General features: G+C 40.8%; 1 protein-coding gene across 7 annotated transcripts in view; it reads left to right on the forward strand.

The window, feature by feature from the left end:
• Positions 1-14,159, forward strand: part of ATP2B2 (ATPase plasma membrane Ca2+ transporting 2) — a 255,779-nt gene that overhangs the window by 189,470 nt on the left and 52,150 nt on the right. The gene's annotated exons all lie outside the window — the stretch shown is intronic.

The raw sequence follows: 14,159 nt of genomic DNA on the forward strand, positions 1-14,159 counted from the left end.
TGAGGGAATTTTGGTGACAATTCAGCAGTGACCATCCTTCAGAATGATTGTTTATCTCTGCTTCCTTTCCTCAGGCAATGCTCAAAAGTAAATTCTCCCTTCAGACATTCTGTCATGATCTCATAATTTGTGTTTTAAGGCTGGTGAGGAGGAGAGTTGCTCCTTGACAGGTATTTTATGGAAAGAGAGGTCTGTCCAAGGTTTTATCCTCACATAATAATACAGCAAATCATTAAACAGTAAGAAATATTAATTTTTTCATCTTAGCCCACATTGGTGCCACTGGTTTTGGGTGAGGGAGGAGAAACAGGCTGGAATCACCTTCCTGCACTGTGGAATACATTTGGAGCCCTAAAATCCTCTCCTTGTGTAGTTAAAGCCATCCAGAAAATGAGTCAGAAAAATGTACTGGGAGGAGCTGGTGGAGAAATTCAAGGATCCTCATTTCATTCCCTGGGTGAAAAACACCAAGGGAATGTGGGGCAACTGCTCCAGGTTTTACAGTTTGGATCCTGCAGCCTTGGGGGTACAATGATTACTAAATATGAGATACCAGGAGAAACACAGAGGAAAATCTGCTTAGCAGAAAATCAGATTCACTTATGGGTCTTTAAAAATAACTTTTAAAAACTTGCAGGAAACAGTGGTTTTAAAATCACTTCAATTTAAGTTTAAATTATTTAAAAAACACTGTTTCCTGCAAGATGCTCCACAGTGTTTTCATCTGGATTTATAAATATTGCTTCTTGTTGTCTGAGCATTTTTTTTCTTTTTTCTGTTTCTTTTTTAAACAAAATTTGTTGGGACAATGAATGATTTAACTGTTCTGGGCTTCTTTTCCTGCCTCTGAAACCCTGTGTGATTTTCAGGGTGGCTTTAGATCAGGAAAGGCATCCCAGGAATCAAACAGCTTCTGGATAATGCTGCAGGTCATTTATTGGCTGCTTCCACCACATTAGTTTGGTACTAGAAATTTGTGAAAATCTTCTTTGTGAAGAGCTCAGGTGACAGGGTTAAAATATTGTCTGTATCTCCAGCTAAATGGTGCATTTGAGTCATTAAAATGAAATATTTGATTGATTTGGTTGGAAATTGATTGAACTGATTATTAAAAATCTGTGTATTGGGTAAGAGGTTTGATTTCCCAGGCAAAACAATTCCTATTTTAGGTAAATTCGTATCTTAATCAGATTTTTTTTGTATTTTGTTCCCAGTGTTACACAACTGTGTAAGCAGCTATAAATTATGGATGGGAACAGACAATGCAGGCCAGAGAATCTTTCTAAATATAAGCAAGACAATCCTCACCCAAAAAAATCCCCCCCAACCAATTTAAAACTTTTTCTAAAGCCCTTGGTAAGCATTTTCTCAGGATAAATTAGGCAGGAAAAAGAAAAAACCCAACCTATAGTGTCCATCTTATTTGCTGTGTAAATAATAATTATTAGGGATAATAGATGATGCAGTTAATTGTCTGTGCTTCTGGGGGTGCTAATTAGCAGAAAGTAATGATCTTCACACATCACTTGCCATTGGAGTTGTGTAGAATGAGAGGTACAAAACCAGCTTTCCTCCCTAAATTAGCAGCTGACTTCATAATTGAGATAATTGTGTTTGGGCAAGGCTGGGCTGAGCAGAGCCTGGGACAGCTCCTCACCCCAGCCTGCTCCTCCTGCCAGCCAGGAGGGGCTTGTCTTGCCAAAAAAGCTGGGCTTGAATGAAAACTCCTTTTTTTGTGAGTTGGAAAGGGTGGGATGGAGTCAGCTGCCAAGGAAGAGGGGATTTGGGAGAAAAAGAGGGGATTTGGGAGAAGGGATGGGGGATTTGGGGGAAGAAGAGGGGATTTTGGGGCAGAAGAGGGGGATTTAGGAGCAGAAGAGGAGGATTTGGGAGCAGGGATGGGGGATTTGGGAGAAGACAAGGGGATTTGGGAGCAGGGATTGGTGATTTGGGGCAGAAGAGGGGATTTGGGGCAGAATGAGGGGATTTGGGAGCAGAAGAGGGCATTTGGGAGCAAAAGAGGAGATTTGGGGGCAGAGGAGGATAATCTGGGAGCAGAAGAGGGGGATTTGGGGAAGAATAGGGGAATTTGGGAGAAGAGGGAATTTGGGAGAAGGGGATTTAGGGGCAGAGCAGAAGGGATTTGGGAGCAGGGATGGGGGATTTGGGAGAAGACGAGGGGATTTGAGAGCAGGGATGGGGACAGGGCCATCTTCTCCCTCTGCCACATGCCCAAGGCTGTGGGATTTGGTGGGATTTGGTGGGATTTGGTGGGATTTGGTTGGAATTGCCCTGGTTGCCAGAGGAAAGGGGGGATTCCCTGCAGAGGGACACAGTGGCTGGAGGGAGGGGATGTGGGGTGAAGGTGCTGGGACAGAGCTCAGAACTGTGGCTGCCCTGGGCACCAGCAGCTCCCTCCCTTCTTCCTTATCTCCTGCCAAGGAAAGGGGTGACTGTGCTGCCCCAGCAACCAATGGCCACAGGAAAAGGAGATGGATAAACAAAGACTCCTGCTTGACAAGTTATTCCATCCCAGCTAAAAGTTTCAATTCTATTTCTTCATTTTCATGCCATTTTGCCATCTTTGTTTTGTCACATTTCCTCAAGTGACAGAGCCCACACCTCCTTCATCCTGGCCTCCTTTGCCTTCAGTTTGGTCATTGCAGATTCCATCAGTTCCTGTTGGAATCAATATTCACTGCAAGCTTTTAGGCAGTCTAAAATCTCTTGGAAGCTCTTTGTTATTATAATGTCATTTTATGATTTAGGTTTTTTCCTTCTTGCTGGTATGAAAATGAGTAAATTAGATTTGGAACTTGCTATGATGCAACAAATGTTTTTCCTATTGCCTTGCACAGAATTTTTCTTTATGTTATTTATCTTATATTCACATTCTTATTCTGCACAAATCTCCTGGCATGAGAAAATTCACCTGTGGGGATAAACTCCAGCTCCTCCCAAAAGGGCAGGCTTTAAAAATCAGTGTTTCCTGCAAGGTGCTGCCCTGTGTTTTCATCAGCATTTGAGGACTCCTTTTTTCTTTTTTTTTAAAGAAACGATGCACAATGAATGATTGGAGTGTGCTGGGCTCCTTTTCCTCCCCTGCCACCCTGCTGAGGTGAAGCCATCACACCTTGGAGCTGATTGATGTGCTGGTGGGGATGTGGTGGTAACACTTTTCAGGGAATATTCTCAGGGAGCATGTTCTCCTGATGGGAGCTTTTGTTTTCACATGAGTTGGTGTAAACCAATTACTTCAGGCACATTTTGGTTTAATGTGGGTTTTCTTTGTGCTCTCAGTCATAGGAACAGGAAGATAATACCTTCCAATGTGATGTTTTAATTCCAATTTCACAGAAAATGGGGGGGCTTTTCCAAGGTACACAAACAGGCTGATTAGGAATCAGTGTGGTGGGTGAATCACCTCGTAATGAAACAGGAAATTAATTTCCTTTCACATTTATATTGTGTAAATATATAGTTTATATACCATGCAGTTTTAGTATGTTTTTGTTTTACTCTCAGAGCTCCAATGTGGGGGGAAAAGATCAACAATCACCAAGAAACTGCAAATGGGACAAGATCTGAAGTACAAGGAATAAAGTCTGACAGGAAATGTGTTGATTTCAGAGCAATAAATGGCAGGAGTCATTTGCAGACTTGAACAAGACTTTAAATTGACTTTCATTGCTACTCTTTGTGACTGACCTTGCACTTCACAAGATCTATAAATTTGCTTTTAATGTAAGCAAAATTATATTCTTTTTGAGTCACAGATAGCTTAGAAAATTGGTATTAATTGTATGATAAGTAAAATCTATGCTTCAATTTCCAGTTCCTGCTTTCTCCTGCAGCTAGAGCCCATTTTTCTGTCAAGCTTGCAGTTTTCTCTTCTTGTGTGTGAACCTCTTGGCTCCTTTGGGATACAACCAGTTTATGTCTGGGTTATTTGTGGGTGTGGGAAGGTGTCCAAAAATCCTGAGCCTTCCTGCTTTTAGAGGGACAGCAAAACCTCTAGGATGGGTGGAAACCTGGAGAATTGTTCCCAGAGATCTGTGAGGGGCTCTGGCTTCCCAAAAGCACGTGACTGTGCTGGATCCAGATTCCCAGGGCCATGGGACTGACAGGGAGCAGGCAGGACATGTGTCCCACCAAATCCTTTTCCCAGCTGGAACTTTGCAGAGGAAACAGGAAGTTTTCAAATTTTATAAGGATCATTTTAACTTAGCCAAAGCCATCTAGTCCCTTAGCATCACTGAAAAAATGACAGAGCCTCTGTGCAGACACCTTGCATGGAAAAGAACCTTCTAGAAATGAAAAAAAAATTAAGATAAATGGAATCAGCACTGTGAGCCTGCCTTAAATGAATAGAATGGGATAAATGGAATAAATCTGTGAGGCTGCCTTAATAAATGAACGAAATGGAATGGGATAAATGGAATAAATCTGTGAGGCTGCCTTACCCCTGTGCAGGTGCAAACACACAGAGCAGTAGAGTGTGCCTGGCTCCTGGTGAGTCCTTGTGGGGTCATTGGGACACTTTATCCTTGGAAATTCTGGATGAGAGTTGGGCAGAAGATCTGGCTCATTGGCCCTGGCACCAAGGAAAGCCTTGAGCATGTTAAACAGCTCCACTGCAGATTTTTTATGGCACTGTTATTTTTCTGTTGTTTCCATTTATTCCATCCCCCTCCATTTCCCCTCACTCCAAAGGCTGGCAGTGCTCAGTGCCACTGTGATAGGGGCTGTGCATTTGGAAGAGGTGAGAAACGAGATTTTTTCTGGGAGAATTTTTCTCTGAAGAAGGACAGGATGTTCCAGCTCTCCATCACTGCTGTCCCGTTTCCTCCTGAATGAATAATCAGGCACAAATTGGCTGCAGCCTCCGTCTGCTGCTCTGCCCAGCCAAGGCATCATTCCTGGTGTCCTGACAAGGAGAGGGCCTGGCCAGAGGACTCAATTTAGAATGCATCCCAAACATTATCCCACCAATCATGCAAAAAAAAAATCCCTCTGAGAAAATATATTAGCTGAGCATGGCTCTGACAGATTATATCCACTTGAGCTCATCCATTTGCCTCCCAAACCCCAAATGGAACAGACCCAAACCAATTTAAAAATAGTTGCAGCTGATACGTGCTGCTAAAGAGGAGCACATTTTGTATCAGCAGTGAAATTTCTGCTCTCGGTGGTTTTAGACTCCTTTGGAGATGGGTGCTTGAAGAACCCTTCTCCTTACTCTGGAAATGAGTTCTGTTAGCAGAGATCTGTAATTATGGTGGGCTATAATCAGGAGCTTCAATCAAGTGAAAAAACTTCCTTTTCCATGTGGCTAGATTTGCTTTGCACTCACTAAGTTTAGCTCCTTCCACTGTACAAATTGTTTGTAGCTGTGGTGCCACCAGAAAGGCAGCAAGTATTAAGATTAATCTCTGCTTTGGTTTGGTCTTCCTAGAAATTTATTTTCCCATCTGGTTCTATTTAATAGAAAAACAGAAAATCCCCAGAGTATTGATAAGTTTTCTGCATGTGAAAACTAGATGGACAGATCAGCCACCTGTAAATTCTCTTTCTTTTATGGAAATTTAGGGTTTTGATGCACATCTGTAAAGGTCAGGCATTTTCTGTTATTTAATGCATGATTAAATTCTTGCACATTATTATTATGATTATTATCACAGTTCATATTTTTCAGGTGGTGGGACGGGGTTTGGTGGATTTTTGATTAAATTCTTGTACATTATGAGTTCATATTTTTCAGATGATGGGACTGGGTTTTGGTGGATTTTTGTGCAAGGTCATGTTTAGTTGATTGGTTTTTCCACTTCTAATGAGCTAAAAGAAGCATAGAGGAGGCAATACAAATAGAAATGAGAGGGGTTATATGTAGATACCATGGAATGGGTGATGGGTTTTACACTTTGTAGGAGAATTTTGCCTGACCATCATGCAGGATGGTCAGGCAAAAACAGGCATGAGAGGCAACTCAGGCTACCAGTGAAGTGTCTTTAAAAAATGTGATTCATTTTGATTAAAAGAGTAAATTAGTTAATAAAATGTGATGGGATTTGAGGATGACATGGTCAGAATCATTGAATATTATATTGGCTCGGTGAGAATAAGATTGAGAAGTGAGGGGAAAATCTGTTGATAAATGGTTTAAGTGTGCAGTAGAGTGGCTCCAAGGACATTTTCCAAATGTACAGATGCTGCTTAGACTGAAGAAAATGCTTCCCAAAACCCAAGAGGTGAGGTTTCAGCCCTAAGGCAGTTGCTTTAATGCTTTGAATGCTGGCCAACCCCGTGTCAATCCCAGAGTTGGGTCTAATTTGGAAATATGCTTTTTGAACTGGGGACATTGCCTTGGAACTGGAGTTTTCCTACCTGATGAGCTCCACACCCCAGGCAGTTTCTGTCCTGTTTTCTCTGTCTGCAGCTCACAGAGCCAGTCCAGGACCAACAGGCACTAAAACCTGAGTTTAGCAGATGTAACCTGAGGTAGCAGCTCTTGGGTGCCATTAATTACAGCCCTGCCACTGAGTGCAATTTCTCCTGTGAAATGAAAGATGCTCAGCTTGGTTGTTGCTCATGACAACTTGGGGAGTGTTTGCCAAAGGTCTTGAAGAATTCATTAGAAATTTCTAAAATCTCTTAATCTGCTCCAACTTTTTGCCAGTTTGGTTTAGAAATTGTCCCTTTGTCACTGTGAGTTCTGCTGATATTGGTACCAGGAAAAGTGCTGAGTCTTTCTTTACAGCAAACTCCAAGAGAATCCTTGTACTTAGGCTATACTTAAAGTAAATTAGTTGTTGATTAAAGTAAGTTAATAACAATTGCTGTATCTAATTACTTTGATTATATAGGTTACTTGTCAACAGTTCTTGTTGCCCTTAAAGCTGGGGTGGTGCCAGGATAAATCCAACCATTGCCAGTTCCCTGGCTGCACAAAAGGACAAGAGTGCAGGTTTTTAGTCTGGAAAGGGAACAGGGAATATTCCAAATTTAGAGCTAAATTGTCATGAAATGGCACATTTAAGGGACTGTAGGAATGGGTTTGATCAATAACAATAGGAAGGTCCCTAAATAATACAGATGAATAACATCTTATAGCGCAATAAATATGCCAAGACTCCTCTGAGGGAAATGTGGAGAAAAATCTGTGCCAGTAAAATTCAGTTGAGTCTCATCTGCAAACAGCAAGGCTGGAGGATCCTAATCACAACTAAGAATTGATCAGTAGTGTCATAACAAGGCAGAGTTCATTCTTTGCACTGTGGTGTGGTGCACTAATTTACCCCCGCTTAAATCCAGCCACAAATTTTTGTCATTTGGAATGGAGAGATTTTTCATAATTAGTTTTGGTTTTTAAATTAAAAGACTTCCAGCCTTCTGTTTGAATTATTTTTGTCTTGAAACATAGATAATTTACACAATTACAAAATCCCTACAAAAGGAAAAAAGTTCCAATGAGAGAAGCAGAAAGGGTTGGGAGATGGAGAGGAATAATTCTTATCTTTATGTTATGGAGTCACTGCTGAACTGTGATGTATGAATGTAACATCTCTGTCAGGGTTTGGTTCCTTAGAATAGGTATTGTTCAATTACATGTGCAGGACCTTATGAATAGATATAATTTTTAAAAGCTATCAGCTGTTTTATTTATTGTTTGAAATCAGAAAACCTTGCTCTGGTTCAAATTAAATTAATTGCATGGATAAATGCGGTTAAATTTTGCTTTGTTAACCACTTCTGCTAGAGCTATCCCTCTATTTATCTGGTTGTGAAATGGAAAGAAATAGTCATTTTCATTTGAATTAGTGGTGAGGGTGGTCAAACATTGGCACAGGTTGCTCACAGAAGTTGTGGAGTCTCCTTCCCTGCAGATATTCAGGATCCCACTGGACACAGCCCCGAGCAATTCTCTAATTTTTCAAAAATCAGGTACAAACCTGACACATCCATTTTAAATCAGTGAGAAGAATCAAAAATTTCCATGTTTTTGGAAGTACTTTTTTGCCTTTTTAAGTGAATCAAAGGTAAATACATCCTTCAAATTAAAAGGACAATTAAATTATTTGATATTAAAATTGAGGTTTTTAATTAAAAAACTCTGTGAATGTAAAAATAGGTGAGATTCAAAGAGAAGGGGAGTGTGGACTGTCACACCAGCCTCTCAGTCTGTTCTTCATGCCTGATTTCCCCTTCTTCCAGAGCCACTCGTGGAGGAATTCATGGGCTGTATCCTTTTTTTCCCTGTCCCTGTTCTGTGAGCTGAAAGGAGCACGAGTCCATATTCACTGAGCCACATCAGCACTGCTCCCTCAGCTTTGCTGCTGGGAAATGTCATCCTGATCCATTGCATAATTCCAGCTGGCCCCCTCTCAGGGGAGCATTGCCTTGCTGGAGTTGAGGCAAGATGCTGAAATGCACCATTTTATATCAATTTATAGCTGACCAAACTTGTCCCCACCCCGAGCAGCAACAGAAGAATGATGAGGAGCAAAACATTCCCTCGGTTTGGGCATCCTTTTCGGGTCATTTTCAGATAATAGGAAAAACCATTCAATAATTATCCTCCCAAAAATGAAATAATTACCCTGCATCCCAGCTAATCTGAGGCAGGAAGCCTCTGAATATCCTCCAGCTGTCCTGGGAGAGCTGATGGTGCCAGTGGTACCTGGATAATTCCATCACACATGAACCTGCTCTTAAACTGATACAGGAACAAGACAAAAATTCCTGCTCCTGTTTTCCTAGGCAGTTTGGGCAGACCTGATATTTAAACAGGTTTGATAACCATGGGGGATATTAAACCTGAGGGAATTCAGGAGCCTCACCAACCCCTGGTGTTGGTTTTCCTAAGAAGTGGGGCAACTGAGAGGCATTTTAAAAGATTTTATTCCATTATCAGTCTTGATGAAGAGTGAGTCACAAGAGATGTAAAACTCCAGGCCATTCCATCAGAACCAACCCATTTCCTGCTTGCAATCCCTTGTCAATGTTTTTCCCTATTACCTTTTGCCTCACAATGTTGTCTTAGATAGCAAAGGTTCTATCATCATCATAGTACGAGGATTTCATATTGTCAGAGCTTCATACCTTCTTGATAGAGGCAGCTCCTCTACACACTGACTGTTCCAGGTCCTCACAGTAATCTGACTCTCCTTACTCTTTTATAGCACTAGTTCTTATTGATTGCAGGTGTGGCCTGTTTAGATCAGGCCCACCTCCAATCTTCAGCAACTGACCCAGCTGCAACTCATTGGGCTTGCAAGATCCCCCTCTACAATTCCCCCTTTTTCTTTTAACCACAGAGTTGCAGCATTTCCAGAAGCACATATTCAAATAAATTAACATTATTACATATTTGTATATTTCATTTAGAATTAAGAGTTATACAAATGTTCAAAACAGCATGTTACAGCACAGACAGATATATATTTCTAAATATTAGTTTAGTTCTACAGCTTTTCCCAATTTACAAAAGCACTTATCATCAAGGTCTTTTACACTCATATTTAGCAAACAACAATAGCTGTAATTGAGATATTTTGCCAACAGTTTAGTGTTCAAGTCCTGTTCTCAAATCCACAGGGTTATTTGGTCAAATCCAGGTTCTCCCGTATCCACGGGGTTATTTGGTCAAATCCAGGTTCCCCCAAATCCATGGGGTTACTTTGTCAAATCCAGTTCTGAATCCTCAGGGTTATTTGGTCAAATCTAGTTTCCTCCAAATCCACGGGGCATCCCAAATCCATGGGGCAATATAATTAAGTCCCAAATCACGTCGGGGTCACCATTTGTTGTCTTAGCAAAGGTTCTATCATCATCATAGTACGAGGATTTCATATTATCAGAGCTTCATACCTTCTTGATACAGGCAGCTCCTCTACACACTGACTTCTCGAGGTCCTCACAGTAATCTGGCTCCCCTCACTCCTCTTTCCTTACTCTTATATAGCACTAGTTCTTATTGATTACAGGTGTGGCCTGTTTAGATCAGGCCCACCTCCAATCTTCAGCAACTGACCCAGCTGTAACTCACTGGGGGACAAGATCACCCTCTACATCACAATGCTGCTCTTGTTTCTAATACCAACCACCCACATTTTTCCCCTGCTACATTTTGTAATGGGAAACTTTATTTAGCCAAGCAAAGTTTTCAATTCTTAATCCTAGGCTAAAAAAGACTCAGCCCTTTCATTTTGCAGCTTTTCTCTAAGATAAACAGGCAAAATCTCTGTTATTTTAGCTTGAAGTCCATTGAAGGAAGCTGTATCTGCAAAAAGCTGGAACATTTGGTTATAAATTGGGATGTTTTAATCTTGCTTTAGATGTCTTACATTAAAATGTTGATTAAAATTATGTAGCAAGGGTGATAGGACCACAGTTCTTTAGTAGTTCTTTTTGCAATATTAGGAATTCAAAAATAAAAATATTACGTGGTTTGAACAGCATTCATCCTTGTTGGTTATTTTACATATAAAATTTTTAATTATACTGAGAAAAATTCCTGTGCATCCTGGCCCATTTTGTCTTTTGTTTGAGTAATTAGAGTATGAAGTGGAAATCTTTTGCAATTTAATTTTAAAAAGTTTTTGGTTTCCTCTGTTTTCCTGTTGAGATGCTGGGTTGAAATAGGACACTCAATAGTGGTATAGTATTCTAGCAAAGCTCATTTTTCATGTTAATAAATTAGAATATTTGATGTCTTTGTTATTCTAAAGGAGTAGTTCAACCTGTAGAACACAGGAAAGTTACATACCACAAATTAAGACTTTAGATATATGGAAAATCCTGACATTTTAATGTAGAAGGACTTCTTGGCTCTTCTTACAGAGAAGGGGCAGTGAGAAAAGGAAGGTTTAGTAAAGAGGACAAAAATGGGAATTATTTCCTAATCTAATTTTACAAGTTGGATCACCTCTTTAAGTTATGCCTAGAATGTTATCTTTTTTCTTAAAGCCTTTTAATAGTCAATTATTTCCCAGTGCAACAATTCTGAAAATTCCCTTTGTAATCCAAACTCAGTATCAGGTCAATACTGGCTTTGGATTGGTATTTTTAAGCCTTGGTAATGCAGCTGTAGTTTGACCTAGAAACCTATTTTGGTCTGCTGGGTGTAACCAGGGCTTTTTAAACATCTGTCTGGGGGTTCTTCTGCTTGTGAGTAGCTGCTTGCAACTGAAATGTTATGGGTAAATAATCCAAAGGCTTGGGAGAGATGTTTGAAAAAATTTTGCAAGGGTCATGACTGGGGGAAGATCCTGGCTCAGTCCCTTGCAAGCAGGTGATGGAACAGATTGCAGGTGACCTGTGGGGAGCAGAAGGTCCTTGCTGGAGCTCCCTGTGGTAAATCTCAGCTCAAAGCCTTTCCCTCTTCCTGCTTCCAAGGGTTATGATGCCTTTTTGGGACTACTAAAACCAGAGGCCAGACAAAATTAAGGGAATAAAAGCAGTTCTGTTTATTGGAGGGCCTGCCGGTGCACTTAGGGCAGATGAAATCCCCCAGGGGTTACACCCAAAATGGAAAATGTTTCCCAGGTTTTTATACTTTTACAAGTTTGGTCCATTTGCACACTGGGGGTGAATCTGCCAATTCCAGCTCCAGGGAATGAAGTCACTGACCCCAGGTTTGCTCCCCCCAAGTCCCTTTTGTTCCCATCTCTGGGCCCTGGGGCAGTGAGGTGTCCTTGATTGCCAGGCCTGGAGAGGAATTGCTGTGTCTGCCCAGAATGGGAAAGCTGCAGCTGACCCTGGCTGTGGGGTTTGGAGTCACACACCAAAGAGCTGCAGGAGTGCAAATCAATTAAATATATACAATCTAAAATGCCAAGGCATCAGTTCCATCCTCTGAGGGGTCACTGAAGCTCTTGCAGTGAATCCCTCCAGAGTGACCCCATAGGGCTGTCCTTGTTTTCCAGGTGCCATGAACAGCAGAATTCAGCGAGAAATAAATTTAGCTCCAGCCCAGCAGGGAGTTTCAGAGGCAGCAGCTTCTGCAAGGGATTGTCAAGAACAATCTGCAAGGAGGCTGCTCCTGGCATATAGATTTTGAGCTGGAACAGTGCAGGGAAGGAAGTGCTCCGTGCCAGCTCTCAGCACCATATGCTTGCCCCTAATGTAATGCACAAAGAATATGGAGACAGCAGCTGCTCTGCAGGGAGGTGGCCACTTGTTAGATTTTGAAACCTTTCCGAAGTGTCTGTTCCTTTTCTTTTCACAGGAATTTTTCCCCCCCTTGCTTACGTATTTGCATTCAAAAGATGTTCCCTGAAAGGGATCTATTTTTAGGCTATGGTAAGAACAGGGGAGTGTGATCTACTTTTTGTTGAAATGAGGGTGATTTTGGAAGGACTCTGATAGTTTTTTGTATTGAGAAATGTGAGCAGGTTTTATTTTCTTGATTTCCATTGGCATCAGGGTGTGATGAAATCATATCTGTAAATTAATTACTGTCTAGAACTGTCTGATAAAAACCTTTGTCTTTCTTTGGGTTCCAGGAGTGTTCCAGTGGCCTGACCACATTCACATTTAATTCAATGACAATTTTCATTGAGTTCAGTGGCAAAGAGAAACATAAAGGAGGATTTAGATCTAAAATGAGAGGAGTTTTATTTAATATGCCCAGAGGAATGGATCTTCCCTGGCACCCATCACTACCCAGGCATTGAAATTGGTTCCTCCGTTGCTTTGAGAAAGCTGAAATTCTTGGCAGATTCCAGGAACCCTGTGTCTGCAATGCCAGGAAAACAAAGCTTATTTAAGTAAACAAAACTGGATTTTAAAAGGAATTTTTTTGACTCCACTGAATTCCAGATACTCCTCACTACGAGCGCTTCCATTTTGAATTAGGGATTCTTAAATGAATTTGAGAATCTAGAGGGAAGTTACATCACAGTCTAATGAGGTTACAGCAGGACAAGTTGTTATAGCAGGTAATAAAATTAATGTATCTCACTGGCATTTTTGCTGAATGTCAGTGTTTTACTGTGACCCTGGAGTGATGTTAAAATGTCACAGCAACACCAGAGTGACCCATATTAGTCAGTAAAAATGATGGTTCACATAAAAGAAAGATGTTACAATCCTTTTTGGAAGGATAAATCTCTTTCACAGAGATTTTTGGGTTATTCTGTGCTGTTCTTTGTAGCTGCTTCTCTCTGGAAAAAAAGGACATTAATCTACCTGTCACCAGGTATTGATCTTCCTGCTGGTAGGGAAATTATTCTTTTGGAAAAATAAATATTTGTTTACTTCAGTTCTAGGCCAGTCTGTTATCTATCTGACCTTCATTTTCCAAACCAGCTGCAATCGGTGATTTTCTGGGATAATTAATGACTAATGCTCATTTAAAAGGCCCCCTTTTCCCCTTTTGGTGGCCATACTTGTTGCAAGAATTCAAATCCAGTAGGGTGGCTGATTTGCAGCTTTAATCATTCCCTTTGTGTGCCCTAATCCCAGTGATGGACAATGTAGGAAGTTCTATCTGCTAGAAATCCCATTTCTGAAGGAAACTGGATTTTAAAGTGAAATTAATCACGGCTTCTGAATACAGTCCTGCATCCTAATTCTGCAAAATGTGAGGTAAATGTTTAACTCATATTGAAAATGATGACTTAGAGTCTTGGCTTGAACCAAATCAAAATCTGTTTTCAGTGCAAATTAAAGCAGTGAGATGATTTCCTGTTTTTATTCCCATAAGGGCCGTTTAGCCCTGGCTTAAGGAACACTTTTTAATTCTTCTGAGCATAAGAAACTCCAAGTTCTCATTACTTTATAGTTCACACGTTGGCCACTTGAAGTCTGGGGTCCTGGCACAGGAACATTTTGTTTGGGGTGTACAACACTCCCAAGCAAGTCTGTAAATTAATTGTTTATTTCTGTTTTGAAAGGGAATTTAAAGCCTTCCTTGTCCTTCCTTCTGTCCTTCAGAAGGACTAAGAATGGGTAGAAGGTGCACAGTGTTCAGCCTACTCCATTTTCTCTAACATGCATAGAATTTATTTGTCTGAAGCAGCAGACTAAAATAATTCTAGAAACGGGCACATTTAGATACAGGACTATTATTTCATAGATTTCTTTTCACTGAGATTTGTTGTTATGGTTGGATGGAGATTTATTTTTACATAAAAATGCCTGGCAGGAAAAAAAGATAG

This window comes from Serinus canaria, chromosome 12 (assembly GCF_022539315.1).
Source record: "Serinus canaria isolate serCan28SL12 chromosome 12, serCan2020, whole genome shotgun sequence".
In the NCBI taxonomy this organism is placed as follows: domain Eukaryota; kingdom Metazoa; phylum Chordata; class Aves; order Passeriformes; family Fringillidae; genus Serinus; species Serinus canaria.